Source organism: Phalacrocorax carbo, chromosome Z (assembly GCF_963921805.1).
Source record: "Phalacrocorax carbo chromosome Z, bPhaCar2.1, whole genome shotgun sequence".
In the NCBI taxonomy this organism is placed as follows: Eukaryota; Metazoa; Chordata; class Aves; order Suliformes; family Phalacrocoracidae; genus Phalacrocorax; species Phalacrocorax carbo.
Window position 1 is genome coordinate 70,741,276 of NC_087548.1, and position 14,200 is coordinate 70,755,475.

The following is a 14,200-nucleotide window of genomic DNA, read 5'->3' on the forward strand; positions in this document are numbered from 1 at the left end:
GAAAATATATTAGTAACACTGAAAATAAGAGGAAGAAAAAGAATGCGACAATGAATACTAATCTAATTGATTTTTCATCAGTGAAGAACTGTCAGTTCAGTAAAGAAATAAGGAACATTTGACTTTCTTAAATGTTGCTATGTTTCAGTGTTATTGAATTTTAGGTGTGTTTTGAAACACATTTAGGAAATTTATGCTTCACTAAAACACTTGGGAATTCAACTATTTTTGTCTCCTTGTTCAGATAATATGGCGTGAAAGTTCCTGAGGTCACTCGGTTCCAGTAAATAATTGTACAAGCTCATGTCTTCACTTGCTTCTCTCACTGTCCTGTTGTTGGATGTTATCTGCTTGATATCTCAATCTATGAAATTTTATTTCTTAAAAGTCTTCCGAAAGAAAAATATTCAATTACTTTTATCTTTCATTCCTGCCTTAAAGATGCAAATTGAAAGAAACCCAAAACCGCAAGTGCAGCACTGATTCGGTCTGCCAGAGGGTTGCATGAGATACACATCGGTGAGGTGTTAATCATTTCTAGGTTTCTTTAATTACAATTCCTTTTAATAAAATAAAAATATTTTTGTTGACTTACTGAAAACTACAGATTTGAAAGAGGAGCAGAGAACTTAGATGGGGTAAAAACTGTTGTCTCCATGCAGGTCTTGTTCAAAATAGTGACTCCAGCTTGAGTGTTTCCTTGCATAACATTTACTGCAAAGACGTAGCCTGGGGTAAAGGAAAAAAAAGCAAACATCTCAGCCCTCATCAGCCTTTGTGTTTATTATCAGCCTTTTTCAGCAGCCACACTGTGTAGAACACCATGCTTTTCATCAACCAAACATCCGCTGTGGTACACTGGTTGGTTGCAACATGTTGATTTTAGGCTTCTGAGTATTTCTAGCTAGCATGGTAGACTTTTAAATGATTGTGAAAGACAAACAAAGAAGTGTTTACAGGACACAATAGTGTGACCCACACCGCAGCTTTGACAGATGCTGTTGGAGATAACGGATAGTGTCAGAGGGAGAGAGGAAGGGGACCTAGGGGACTCTAAATATTGTAATTCTCTCACGGTTTTCCATTATAGCATTTGAGCTGTCAAAAGCTTTGCTCGAGGCTCACAGAACTCAATTCAAGCGTGGGTAGTTCAAAGCTTACTAAATTCCAATTATGATATCACACAACTGTAAACTTATTTAGCATGCATGATACTAACACAGCTGCTTTAAAGTGAAGAACTATAATTAATCCCTCTACCCACTGTCAAAAAAAAAAATCATTTAGTGTCTTTTTCATTCTGCTCAGGTAAAACAAAAAAAAGCAATAGAGAACCATTGTTCATCTCTAAACCACAGTTATTACATATACTGATGGGTAAAAACCCTTTTGGTTATGGTTCTTCTTTGCCTAGCAAAAAGTGTAAAAAAGAGTTCTAAACCAGAAATTCTCTAATTATTCTTTCAGATTCAGAAAATATTACAAAAGGAAGTGATATTTTTTACAGATATAGAATAAAAATATTAGCCAAATTATGGAAAAATACTTAATCTTTACATTCAGTTATTTCATCAACACAAAAATGTCAAAGTGGTTTTTGAAGCTGTTTGGGCTTCAGCTGTGATCCCACATTTTGTGTAGATAATACAAACAATGGTCTGCTGGTAGAAGAGATGACAGGATGAGAGACAGATTTTATAATTTAATTAGAAGAATCATGAATGATGATTTAATAACTCTTGAACTAGTTTGCATCTGCTTCCAACATCAGATTGATGAGGATAAATAAGGATGTCACAGTCTTATTTGATATTTGTAGATAGGTAAATAGAATCAAAACATGGCTTAGTATTTCTGCCAACGAAAAGGAGACACTGCTTTCTTCTATTTTGTTTTTATATTTAATCCAAAGGCAGTCATAATTTACAGCTAAGAAATTACTTCTCTATAGTAATTGTTTCATCAATATTATTCAATACATGAGAGTCCAAGCTCAAAGATTTTAAAAGACAATTTTTTGCTGGTCTCTGTATTCAGCCTATATGTTTGTGTTTGTGTTGCTGTGTTCACAAAGTTCCATTTTCTCTGCCTCATCACTGTCTGACCTAAAAGAATATTTTTCTTCATTTACAAATCATTACTCTCACTGTCCCTGAAATGGCCATTCAAACATAGCAGGCCACATCCTGCTCTTGATTTTTCTGCTTTAATTCAGTAGTAACCCTGGTGGCTCTGTCAGTGCAGTCATGGTTGCACATGGATGTAAGTGATTGTAAAGGGTAGTTCATCCTACTGCTTCCAGACAAAGTTACTTGCCACCATTTCTCAGAGGCTTTGATAAGCAGAGCTGTTGCAAGGAAACTGGGTGCAGAACCACAGCACTCAGTGATTTACCATCTGCAAGTGTGGGTTTTTGGTTTTGTCTTCCTAAGTGGGTGGATAGAGATTTAAATCATAAGATATCTGAGATTTATGTCCTATGAGGTACACATGCTGATGGGCCACTACTGGCTGTCACCAGCGTGTGTTCTCCCCTGTTTTCCCCTCCCAAATGTCTTACTGAAGTAGAAAGCCAGCAGCAGCTGGCTTAACTAAGTTTGTCTAATGCATCTTTGTTTTCCAGTGCAGGTAGTATTAACTTTGTCACTTCAAGCCAGGTAATGATGATCAAGATCTCCCTCTCTGGGGCAGGCTAAAGCCAACATTCACAAACTTTAACACAGTGCCAGGCTGTTTTTCAAGGAAGACTTATTCTTAGGAAACCCTAGAAAAAAATTATAAGGCTGCCTGACTGCATAAAATGTCATACCTTCTCCCCTGTTCAGGTGCATTTTTTATAGTGATCTATATTCTATACTCTTCCTGAAGGTATTTTTTGGTTTGGTTTGGCTTTTTTTTTTTTTTTTGCAAAGACTTGTCTGGCTCCTCCAGTTCTTAACAGATGTGTATGCAATATACAGCTGTATTTCATTCTGGCTGTAGCAAACAGATCAAAGACAAATATCTACATCCAATATGCATGTTGTTGTACCTCAAAAGTTCTCTGCTAGCTGCTATTTTGTAGACAATGTTGTGCAGTAACCATTTCTGTCTGAGATGTAATCCTAGTGCTTTTCCTATTAGCCCATGAACTGTGGATTAAAAAAACATAGGCCAGCCTTGGGAGTATAGAACCTTCATCTACATACAAAAAAATCCCCCAGAAATATTCAAAGCAAAATAGAGTAGAAATTGGAATTGTTCTCAGATAGTATTTATCATCAGAGTTTTTTAGGATGTTTTCTTCTTTTTTTCTTATTTTCTTCTTCTGTCTAATGTTTTTCTAGCTGTTAATATTTGTAATAAAAGGTATTACATTTTCTCACTGACTGTCTCACTCATGACCTTGTCACAGCTACATGCAGCCACTGTAACATAAAGCATAATGAGATAAAATCTGAAGTACAGGTCAATTTTCAGCCTTTCACAACAAATGTATCAAAGTAACAATAAAACTCATTACCTGCTGTCTGTCAATATGGAACTTCTCTATCTGGGCACCAGCCCCTCCATTAAAAAGCTGACTTAGCATTGGTGGAAGACTCACCTACCCCATCTCAGCTAACGAAAGCCAGGTCCCCATGACAGAGCAGGACTTGGTGTGCACCTGCACAGTATCATGAGGCCAGATGGGGAATAGCTCTCAACTCCCACCAAGAAACCAAACTCTCCCCTTCTCTTGGAGGCAGTAAGACTCTCTGAGCTGAGCCCATCAGATGTTTACAGACCCTGGAATCTCAAAACTTTCTCTTTTTTGGTCATATAAAGCCTAGCGGCAGCTGCTCACTATTGAATTGATGACATTTTATTTTTCCCTGTTTATTAGAGCAGCTTGTTTACTGTATTACCAAAATGGGATGAATGAGGCATTATGGAAGAAAATGGTCACATTAGAACCATTTAACATTATTATCAAGTGCATCTTTTCACCCCGGTTGATTATAAACCTCCAGTTATTTAACTTTATTTAACATCTTTAGCAATAAATTTGGGAATGTGAACAGTTTGCTGAGGTTATCATAAAAATAACAGAAAATGTCCATTTTAAATTATTCCTAAGTGGAGACCGATGCAATAAAAAATAAAGCTTGCAATATGTGAGTTTAATAGCATGTATAGGGGAGTGTTATGTCTTTCATCCCTCCACTGGATTTTTCTGAGTCCCCTTTAGGTTTTAAACAAATGTGAAATAGAACAGGTCTGGACTGTTGTCATGATTCACTGTTGGGTTGAACAATTTGGCAGGGTTAAAACCCCTTGCTTTCCATCCAACCTCAGGTAGCACTGGGCGGTTGGGGGCAGCTGGGTTTAACTTCTGATTAATTCAAATATTTTATTGTGACTAGGTTTAATTTACATTCTTTGAAACAGAATTAAGACTCAAAATGGAGTGAAATGCCACGTCACTTTATTTGGCCAACAACAAGTATGCAAGAGAAAAAGAGAGAGAAGAGTGAGAAAGGGGTAGAGAGAGAGTTGTGATAGCTACCACTACGGATCTGTGGCATCCCATCAGTCTGATGTATCTTCAAGTCTTGTGGGAGAATGTTCTTCTTGCGCCTTTCCCCTTCCCCCTTCTCCTTTCCCCCTTCTCCCTTTCCCCTTCTCCCTTCCCCTTTCCCTTCCCTCCCACCCACCCCCCAGGACCTGAGGATGTCTTGTATGATTCTAAAGGGCTAGAAACTTGTCTCAACATTGTTGGCAGGACAGTTTAACCACCAAAACCTCATCACCATGGCAGCCAGGACAGTTTGAGAACTGAAACCTCATCAGCACAGAAGCTCTACTTAACAGGAACACGTATGCATCCTGTTGCTTCAGAGCACATGGCCCTAGTCCTCTGCACATGCACCTGGGCCCAGGGTCAACTGACCACACATGGGGGTCTTGGACCCTCTAGACCCTCTAGTGATTGTACTGGGCATGTGTCCCCATTGCAGAATGGGAGGCATGGGTATGTAAAACGGTTCCAAAAACAATGGTATAAAAGGCTAAACCAGTGGAGGCCAGCAGAAGGGGAAGAAGGGAAGGGAAGGGAAGGGAAGGGAAGGGAAGGGAAGGGAAGGGAAGGGAAGGGAAGGGAAGGGAAGGGAAGGGAAGGGAAGGGAAGGGAAGGGAAGGGAAGGGAAGGGAAGGGAAGGGAAGGGAAGGGAAGGGAAGGGAAGGGAAAAGGGAGGGGAAAAGGGAGGAGGGGAAAAGGGAGGAGGGGAAAAGGGAGGAGGGGAAAAGGGAGGAAGGAAAGGAAGGAAGTTTCCTGTCACAAGGAAACAACCACCAAAACAATCCAAAACAAAGTTGTACCAGATCTTCAGAACCAAAGACACTGAAGCAATAAAAGCTAATGAGTATTGTAGAGTTGTGATTTTTAAATAGATGTTAAGGAAGAATTATAATGAGCCTATTATTATGTCTAATAATACAGAAAGTGGGAAATGTGTTAGTGACCTTGCAAATTAAATTGTATTGACCTGTGACAATTTTATACCTATCTGAAGATCTCATGCAATTTTTATTGAGCTTCTGACTGCGATTGTTTTGCTAGAATCCATTCGTCTCCATGGAAACAACCAAATATATTGATAGCATCGTGTTATCTTCCAATGATGAAATTAACTAATGTCCATAAGTCACGTTTGGTTATCAGTGATCTCTAAACAAAAGGACTATAACTCCCCACATGCATGTGTAGATGCACGTGATATTTGTGGCACAGATTGTTACTTAATCTTAAGAGATTTCTCTTGTGCTTATATCTGAAAAGATTAACCTGGGTCTTTAAGAAAACAAATGAAGGAGAAAATGGAGGAGGAACATGAAGAAAGCATCTTTAGTGGTGTCCCCTGTTGCCCCATTGCATGCAGGAAAGTACAGTGGCCTCCCTCAAGATAGCAGCCTTCACACCTTGCTAGTAGTCCCAGTGAGTAAGAAATATCCAGGAAGATATAAGTTAAGAAAGACTGTTACAGTTGCTTGTATTATCACTTCTTCATCTGCAGTTTGAATTTACAAGTTGCCAAATGGCAAGGCCTGACCCACTTCTTATGGTAGCCTGCTGCCTTGCTGGGGCCTGGGTTAATGATGCTACAAGAAGACTTCCTACCCTGGTACGGCCCTCCGATTATTATCCATTATTGATTTTTTGTATAGGCAGTGATGAAGTTGCAATAAGAAGTCCAACGGCAATTAAGAGAGACTTCAGGGCCTTGGGATGACTAGTCAAGGGATCAGGGGCACAAGTAGTATTCTTCTCTCTCCTTCCAGTTACAGGAAATAATGAGGGGGGAAAAAAACCCAGGAAGACCCAGCTGATCAATATCTGGCTCTGAAATTGGTGTCACCAGAATTTTGAGGTTTTTTGATTATGGGACAGTCTACATGACACCAGGTGTGCTGTTGACAGACAGGGTACACCTGTCTCAAAGGAGGAAAAGGATCGTTACACAGGACTTAGCAGGGCTCATTGAAAGACCTTTAAACTAGATTTGATGGGGGAAACAGATAAAACCAGGCTTGTTAGGGATAAGCTTGGGGATAGCATGCTAATGTTTGAGGGACAGTGTGCGAGGGAGGTTTTTAGTCAGCTCCACGATGTGCTGAGTACACTGGAGCACATATGAGATGTCTTTATATTAAAGTGCAGAGCATCAAGAATAAGCAAGAGAATCTAGAATCTTTGGCCCAGTACCAAAGCTCTGACATCATTGGCGTAAGTGAAATCTGGTGGGATGAGTCCTGTGACTGGTGTGCTGTGATGGACCATTATAGGTTCTTCAGTAAGGATAAGCAGGGCATGCAAGGTGACGGGGTAGCCTGGTATGTAAAGGAGGGGTTAGACTGTGTGGTGTTTACAGTTGGTGATGATATGGTTGAGAGCCTCCGGGTAAGGATGAAGGGGAAAGCAGAACACAGCATACTAAACAAACCAACACAACCTTTAACACGAACTGCAAAAACAAGAACATGGTGCTGTGACCAGCAGCTCTTATTATCTCAAACCCTCGAGCCCCACGTTGGGTGCCAAAAAAATGGTGTTGTAGTTTAGCCGGCAACTCAGCCTCACACAGCCGCTCGCTCACTTCCGCACCAGTGGGACGGGAAAGAGAATCAGAAGGGTAACGCTCATGGGTTGAGATAAGAACAGTTTAATAATTAAAATAAAACAACAACAAAAATTCAATGGAAAGGAAAACAATGAGAGGCGAAAACCCAGGGCAGGGGGTGGGGAAAGGGGGAATGAACACACAAAACCAACCGCACGTGACGCAGCCGCTCACCGCCCACCGACCCAATGCCACCAGTCCCTGAGCTGCAACCACCCACATGCGTCAACTGCCCCCATTAATGCACTGGTCACGGCGTCACATGGCATGGAAGGAACACCCCATTGGCCAGTCGGGGTCAGCTGCCTTGGCTGTGGCCCCGCCCCTCCCGGCCTCCTGCCCATGTGGCAGAGCGTGGGAAGCTGGAAAGGTTCCTGACTACTGCAGGTGATACAGTGAAGAGAATTAACCCTTTCTCAGCCAAAACCAGCACAGTCTATTACTTGATGTAGTTGGTGACCTCACAAATAGGGACGTAGACAAAAAGGAGTTGTTTAATGCCTTCTTTGCCTCTGTCTTCAACACCAATGATGGGCCCTGGCATGCCCAGAGCCCTGTGTTGGAGGACCATGACTGCAGGGATGATAAACTTCCAGCCAACTCTGAACTTGTTAAAGACTTGATGCTCCAGCTGGATGTACATAGGTCTATGGGGCCCAATGGAATTTTTCCCAGGGTACTGAAAGAGCTGGCCGATGTCATTGTGGTAGCTCTCTTCATTATTTTTCAATGGTCTTGGGAGTCTGGAGAGGTCCCAGTCAACTGGAAGCTGGCAAATGTCCCAATTTTCAAGAAGGGTAAGAAGGAAGACCCTGGTAATTACAGGCCTGTAAGTCACACTTCGGTGCCTGGTAAAATTATGGAGAAGGTTATTCTAGGAGTTATTGAAAACACCTGAGAGACAATGCAGTCATTGGGCACAGCCAGCACAGGTTCACAAGGTGAAAGTCCTGCTTAACCAGCTTAATTTCCTTTTATGACAAGGTTACCCATCTGGTTGATCAAGGGAAGCCAGTGGATGTGCTGGTTTTGGATTTTAGCAAAGCTTTCAATACTGCCTCTCACAGTACTTTTCTGATAACCTGCCTGGCACACAGCTAGACAAGCCCACAACATATTGTGTTAGCAATTGGCTGTCAGGTTAGGATCAAAGTGTTGCAGTAAATGGGGTTACGTCAGGCTGGGAGCTAGTCAAGAGTGGGGTTCCCAGGGCTCAGTTGGCGAAGAGAAGGCTGAGGGGTGCCCTCATCACAGTCTGCAACTTCCTGAAGGGGGACAGCAGAGGGGGAGGTGCTGATCTCCTCTCTCTGATGACCAGCTATGGAACACAAGCAGATGGAATGAAGCTGTGTCAGGGGAAATTTAGACTGGACATTAGAAAAAGCTTGTTCACTAAGAGGCTGCTCAGTCACTGGAACAGGCTCCCCAGGGAAGTAGTCCAGAGTTCAAGGAGTATCTGGGTGATGCTCTTAGTCATATGGTTTAGTTTTAGGCAGACCTGCAAGGAGCAGGGAGTTGGACTTGATGATCCTTATGGGTCCTTTCCAACTTGAGACATTCTATAATTCTATGCTTCTAAGGCTAGAATTGAAACCAAAACCAAAAACAACAAGACAAATTACCTGACTATTTTGTTATGTGCAAGAATAACTTTTAATATACTAAAGAATGAAAAGAAAGACATTTTCTTAGCTTGCTTTATTTTATTTTTAATGAAACTTATAGTAGAGAAAGATAATTATCTTAGTTTTCCTGTAAATTTTTTTTCTGTCTCAATATTTGCATTACTAGCTCTGAATCCCATGTAAGGATGTTTTGCAGATTTTTCACTGTGACATATAAACATTGATTCTGTTTCACATGGTTCTGTTTAGGAAAGGCAATAATTGCTCAGATGCATTTGCTAAAAGATTTCCTCCAAAATACTTGCTAATAACAATAATCACATCAAAAGTAAGAGCTAAAAGCCCTCTGAAAAGCAGAAAAGTTTCAAGTGTTTTTGAGACTGCTGGGGAAAGATGCTTGTTTTCTTATCTGATTGTATTATTTTAAACATCACTTGTAAGTATTCATTAAAGGAACTTTTTCTTCACATGCTCCTGAAAACTGGTACAAGCTCTTTCTACTACTTTGTTTTCCAACTTCTTATGAAAGTTACCTGGAGAGAATGCCCAATATTAAAAACATGTATTTTAAAGAAAATGTTATCAAGGATTGTAGATTTTCAACACTTACTGAAGCAATAAGGTCACTCCTCAGCCTCCTTTTCTCCACACTAAACAAACCCAGAGTCCTCAGCTGCTCCTCACAAGGCATGCCTTCCAGCCCTTTCACCACCTTTGCTGCCTTCCTCTGGACACTTTCAAGGACCTTAACACCCTTTTAAAATTGCGCAGCCCAGAACTGCACACAGCACTCAGTGTGAGGCCACACCAACACTGAATACAGCGGGATAATCACCTCTTTTGACCGGCTGGTTATGCTGTGTTTGCTGCTCCCCAGGGAGCAGTTTGCCTTCCTGGATGCCAGGGCACACCGCTGACTCATACTGAGCCTGCTGTTGACCAGCACCTCCAGATCCCTTTCTGCAGGGCTGCTCTCCAGCCGCCCCTCTCCCAATCTGCACTGGTGTCTGGCATTACTCCATCCCACATGTAGAGTCTAGCATTTGTTCTTGTTAAATTTCATGCCATTGATGATTGCCCAATGCTCCAACCTACCTAGATCCCTCTGCAAGGCCTTTTGTCCCTCAAGAGATTCAACAGCACCTCCCAGTTTGGTATCATCAGCACACTTGCTAATGGTGCGTTCAGCTCCTGCATCGCAGTCATTGATAAGAATATTGAACAAAACTTGCCCTAGGATTGAGCCTTGAGGAACACCACTGGTGACCAGTCACCAGCCAGATGCAGCCCCATTCACTGCAACTCTTTGTGCTCTGCCCTTCAGCCAGTTCTTCGCCCAGCGCACTGTGTATCTGCTCATGTCACGGTTAGACAACTTGTCCAGAAGGATGCTGTGAGGGAAAGCATCAAAAGACTTACTAAAATCCAGAAATCTATATCCACTGCCTTTCCTTCATCCATGAGGCAGCTGACCTTATCATAGAAGGATATCAAATTAGTTACGCAGGCTTTTCATTTGTGAGGCCATGTTGGCTGTGCCTGATGGTTACATTGTTCTTTAAATGCTTTTCAGTAGTACCCAGTATGAACTTCTCTATAATTTTTCCAGGAACTGAGGTTAGACTGAGAGATCTGTAGTTTCTTGGGTCCTTCCTCATGCTCTTCTTGCAAATTGGAATAACGTCCGCTAGCAGGAACATCCACAGACCTCCAAGACCTTTGGTATATGATCAAGAGGGGTCCTGCTGTAACATCCATTAGTTCCTTGAGTACTCTAGGGTGAATCCCATCAGGTCCATGGACTTGTGAACAGTCAATCAGTACAACTGGTACCTAGTAGAATTTCAGTGACCACAAATGGAGAGTCACTGTTCCTGCAGTCATGGTCCTCCAACTCAAAGGACAAGGTGGCCCAAGGTCTATTGGTATTATTAAACACTGAGGCAAAAACCCCATTGAATTATTCCATTTTTTTCTTCATCCCTATTTGCCAGGTGACCGTCTTCAAAAAGTATTTGTCCAAGGTTTTCCTTGGACCTTCTCTTGCTATTAATGTACTTTAAAAAGCTTTTCTTTTTGTCTGATACAACTCTGGACAGTTTCAACTCCAGTTCAACTTTAGGCTTTCATGTCTTCTCCCTTGATATGCAAAACACAGCCCTGTGACCTTCCTGCAAAACCTGACCCTGTTTCCAGAGATTGCAGAATTTCTTCTTCCTCTTGAGCTCCATGAGGAGTTCCCTGTTCAACCAGCTGGTCTTCTGCCCTGCTTGCTTGACTTACAACACCTCCTGTGGTTTTAAGAGGTGATTCTTAAAAACTGACCAGAAGTCATGGACTCCTAAGCCCTCACAGGCAGATTCCCGGGGGACACAGCTATGTAGCTCCCTGAACAACTTAAAGTTTGCTCTCTTGAAATCCAGGGTAGCAACTCGGCTGAATTTTTTTCTCATTACACTGAAAATTTTAAACTCAATCATGTTGTGATCACTCTGGCCAAGAGAGCCACCTACGATCACATCCCCCATGAGTCCTTCTTTATTGACAAGTAAGTCTACAAGTGCATCTTTCTTAGTTGCCTCACTGAGTACTTGTGATACTTCAACAAAGTAAGTTTCCCAGATGTGCTTGTCACAGCAAATGTTATTCCCAGCTGATGTCTGGGAAGTAGAAATCTCCATAAGGACAAGGGCTACCAATCCAGAGATTTCTTCTAACTGCCTGTAGAATAACTCATCCTGGCTGGGTGATCAGCAGTAGACACGCAGTATGACATGTCCTTTGTTTTCCATCCCCCTAATCCTCACCCAGAGGCTCTCAACCACATCATTGCTAATTTAAGGGCTGTACAGCCAAACCTCTCCCTTACATACAGTGCAACTCCTCCACCTCTCCTGTCCTGCCTATCCCTCCTGAACAGCCTGTATCCCTCCATACCTCCAGCACCCTAATCATGGGACTCATTCTACCAAGTCTGCTAATACCAATGACCAAAGCTCTGGAAACAGACCAACACTTTCAGTTCATCCTGTTTGCTTCTCATACTGTGTGTGTTGGTGTACAAGCACTTCAGATTTCTTCCTAAGCCCTCAAGTGTTCCCTCAAGCAGCATTAATGCTCCCATTAGTATTGCCACCCTCAGGTGATGCCATGCCAACCTTTGGTCTACCTTCAGCTCTCCTGTTGGTACCCCCTTCCCCCATGGACTCTAGTTTAAAACCCTCTCAGTCCTGGCAGCTTAGGAGCCCAGAAGCATTTTGCCCATTGGGACAGGTGGGTGTCATCAGGCTGCAGAGGGGCCTAAACAGGCCCATTAATTCTTCATAGTTTTTTTGTGTTAGAAAGTTATTAAACTTAAGTCTAGAAAACCAAAAAACATGTTTCCATTGTTTGCACAAGATCTCCCAAAATGTATTTCTTAAACTGACCCTACCTGAGACAAGACTATATTTTTTTTGCTGTATGCATTCTTATTATACATTACTGATGCACAGAAGAGTATTTTGTCTTCTCCTGACTATAATTTACCTTCTATTCAAATATCTTCTAAAGTCTGCCTTTCCTCTGCTTGTTACTAATCATACCAGGGGAGGAGAATGGCCGGATGGGACACACTAGCAATTAGCAGAAATCCATGTGATCATATTAAGAACAAAAGCTTTTATTGGTAAGATTTGCCGAAAATGAAATGTGTGTCTTAGGATTTAATTTTGGAGTGTTTAACTTGATGCTCTTCAAGGAACTTTGGTTTTCCACAAAATATCTCCAGAAAACAATTTGGTTTTTAAATAATTGCTTTCTTTTTCTCTAAGAGACTAGTACTATGAAACACCCATGCCTATTCAGAGAACAGAGCTCACTTGCCTCAGTTTGCTTTCCTTCTTTGGCCTTTGCTGAGGGGACTAAAGAGCCTCCTCTTTTTACAGAATGGTTCATGTTGGAAGGGACCTGAAAAGGTCATCTAGTTCCATCCCCCCTGCCACAGTCAAGGAAAGGGGAACCCATCCCTGGGTGGGCTTGAACCACCAGCCTTTTGGTTAACAGCCAAACATGCTAACCAATTGCACCACAGAAACTCCCTGGTCAGGAAGTCTACTGGGGAGGTACCTCACTTGACCTTCTGTTCACGAACAGAGAAGGACTGGTGGGAGATGTGGTGGTCAGAGGCCGTCTTGGACTTAGCAACCATGATGTGATTGAGTTCACGATTCTTGGTGAAATAAGAAGGGGGGTCAGCAGAACCATTACCACAGACTTCCAGAGGGCAGACTTTGGCCTGTTCAGGGCACTGGGTGGGAGGATCCCTTGGGAGGCAGTGCTGAAGGGCAAGGGATGCCAGGAAGGCTGGGCTTTTTTTCAGGAAGGAAGTCTTGCAGGCACAGGAGCAGGCTGTCCCCAAGTGCTGCAAGATGAACCTGTGGGGAAGACGACCAGCCTGGCTGAACACTCAGGAAAAAAGGTCTACCGCTATTGGAAGAGGGGCCAGGGCACACAAGAAGAGTACAGAGACCTCATTGGGTCTTGCAGGGACAAAGTTAGACAAGCAAAAGCCCAGATAGAACTCAACCTGGCCACTGCTGTAAGGGATAACAAAATTGTTTTTACAAATATATTAACAACAAAAAGAGAGCCAAGGAAAACCTCCATCCTCTGTTGGATGCAGAGGGGAACATTGTCACTGAGGATGAAGAAAAGGCTGAGGTACTAAATGCCTTGTTTGCCTCAGTCTTTAACCATCAGACTAGCTATCCCCAGGGTATTCAGTCCCCTGAGATGGAAGGCAGGGACAAGGAGCAGTTGGTGACTAACGCAGAAGCAGCAAGGGTAAGTCCCACAGCCAGGCACTGGATTGGGGTGGACAAGGGGGTTCCTGGAGCCAGGGAAGCCCGAGGAAGTGCACAGCACCCCGACAGGTCCCAGCAGCTCTCGCTGCCTTGGCGTTGCCTCAAGAAACCGCGGGAGATTTAAAGGGCTCAGGGAGTGCGAGCGACCAGAAGCATGCGACCAGGATGGGCAAACAGGGTGTGGCATGTCAGCCAGGGCGTAGCATGGCAGTTTGCACAGGGCATGGCGCGTCAGCCAGGGTGAGCAGGGAAGGTGCTGCATCCGGCTTGTAGGCCCACAGCCCGGGAAGTTCTCTCAGTGTCTGCCAGGATAGGATGGTGAGCACTTGCTGCAGAGCGAATACCAGCGTTATCACGGAGAAAGCCTCAGAGAGGTCTCACACATCCACCCAGACGGAGCTGGAGGCTTCAGTACAGATGGTAGGTTGCAATGTGTGCCTCAACCCCTTGCCTGGTGAGAAGGTAAGTACCTGCACAAGGCGTGCACAGGTCAATGATCTGCTGCGCCACATGGCTGAGTTGTAGGAGACAGTTAGAAGGCTGAGTAATATTAGTAGGACTGAGGCAGAGATAGATAGGCAGCCCCAGAACC

General features: G+C 43.0%; 1 non-coding gene across 1 annotated transcript; it reads right to left on the reverse strand.

Annotated features, from left to right (window-relative positions):
- Positions 1-12,766: 12,766 nt before the first annotated feature.
- Positions 12,767-12,840, reverse strand: TRNAN-GUU (transfer RNA asparagine (anticodon GUU)). Its single transcript has one exon. It is a non-coding gene; the product is annotated as a tRNA-Asn (tRNA).
- Between the last annotated feature and the right edge of the window lie 1,360 nt (positions 12,841-14,200).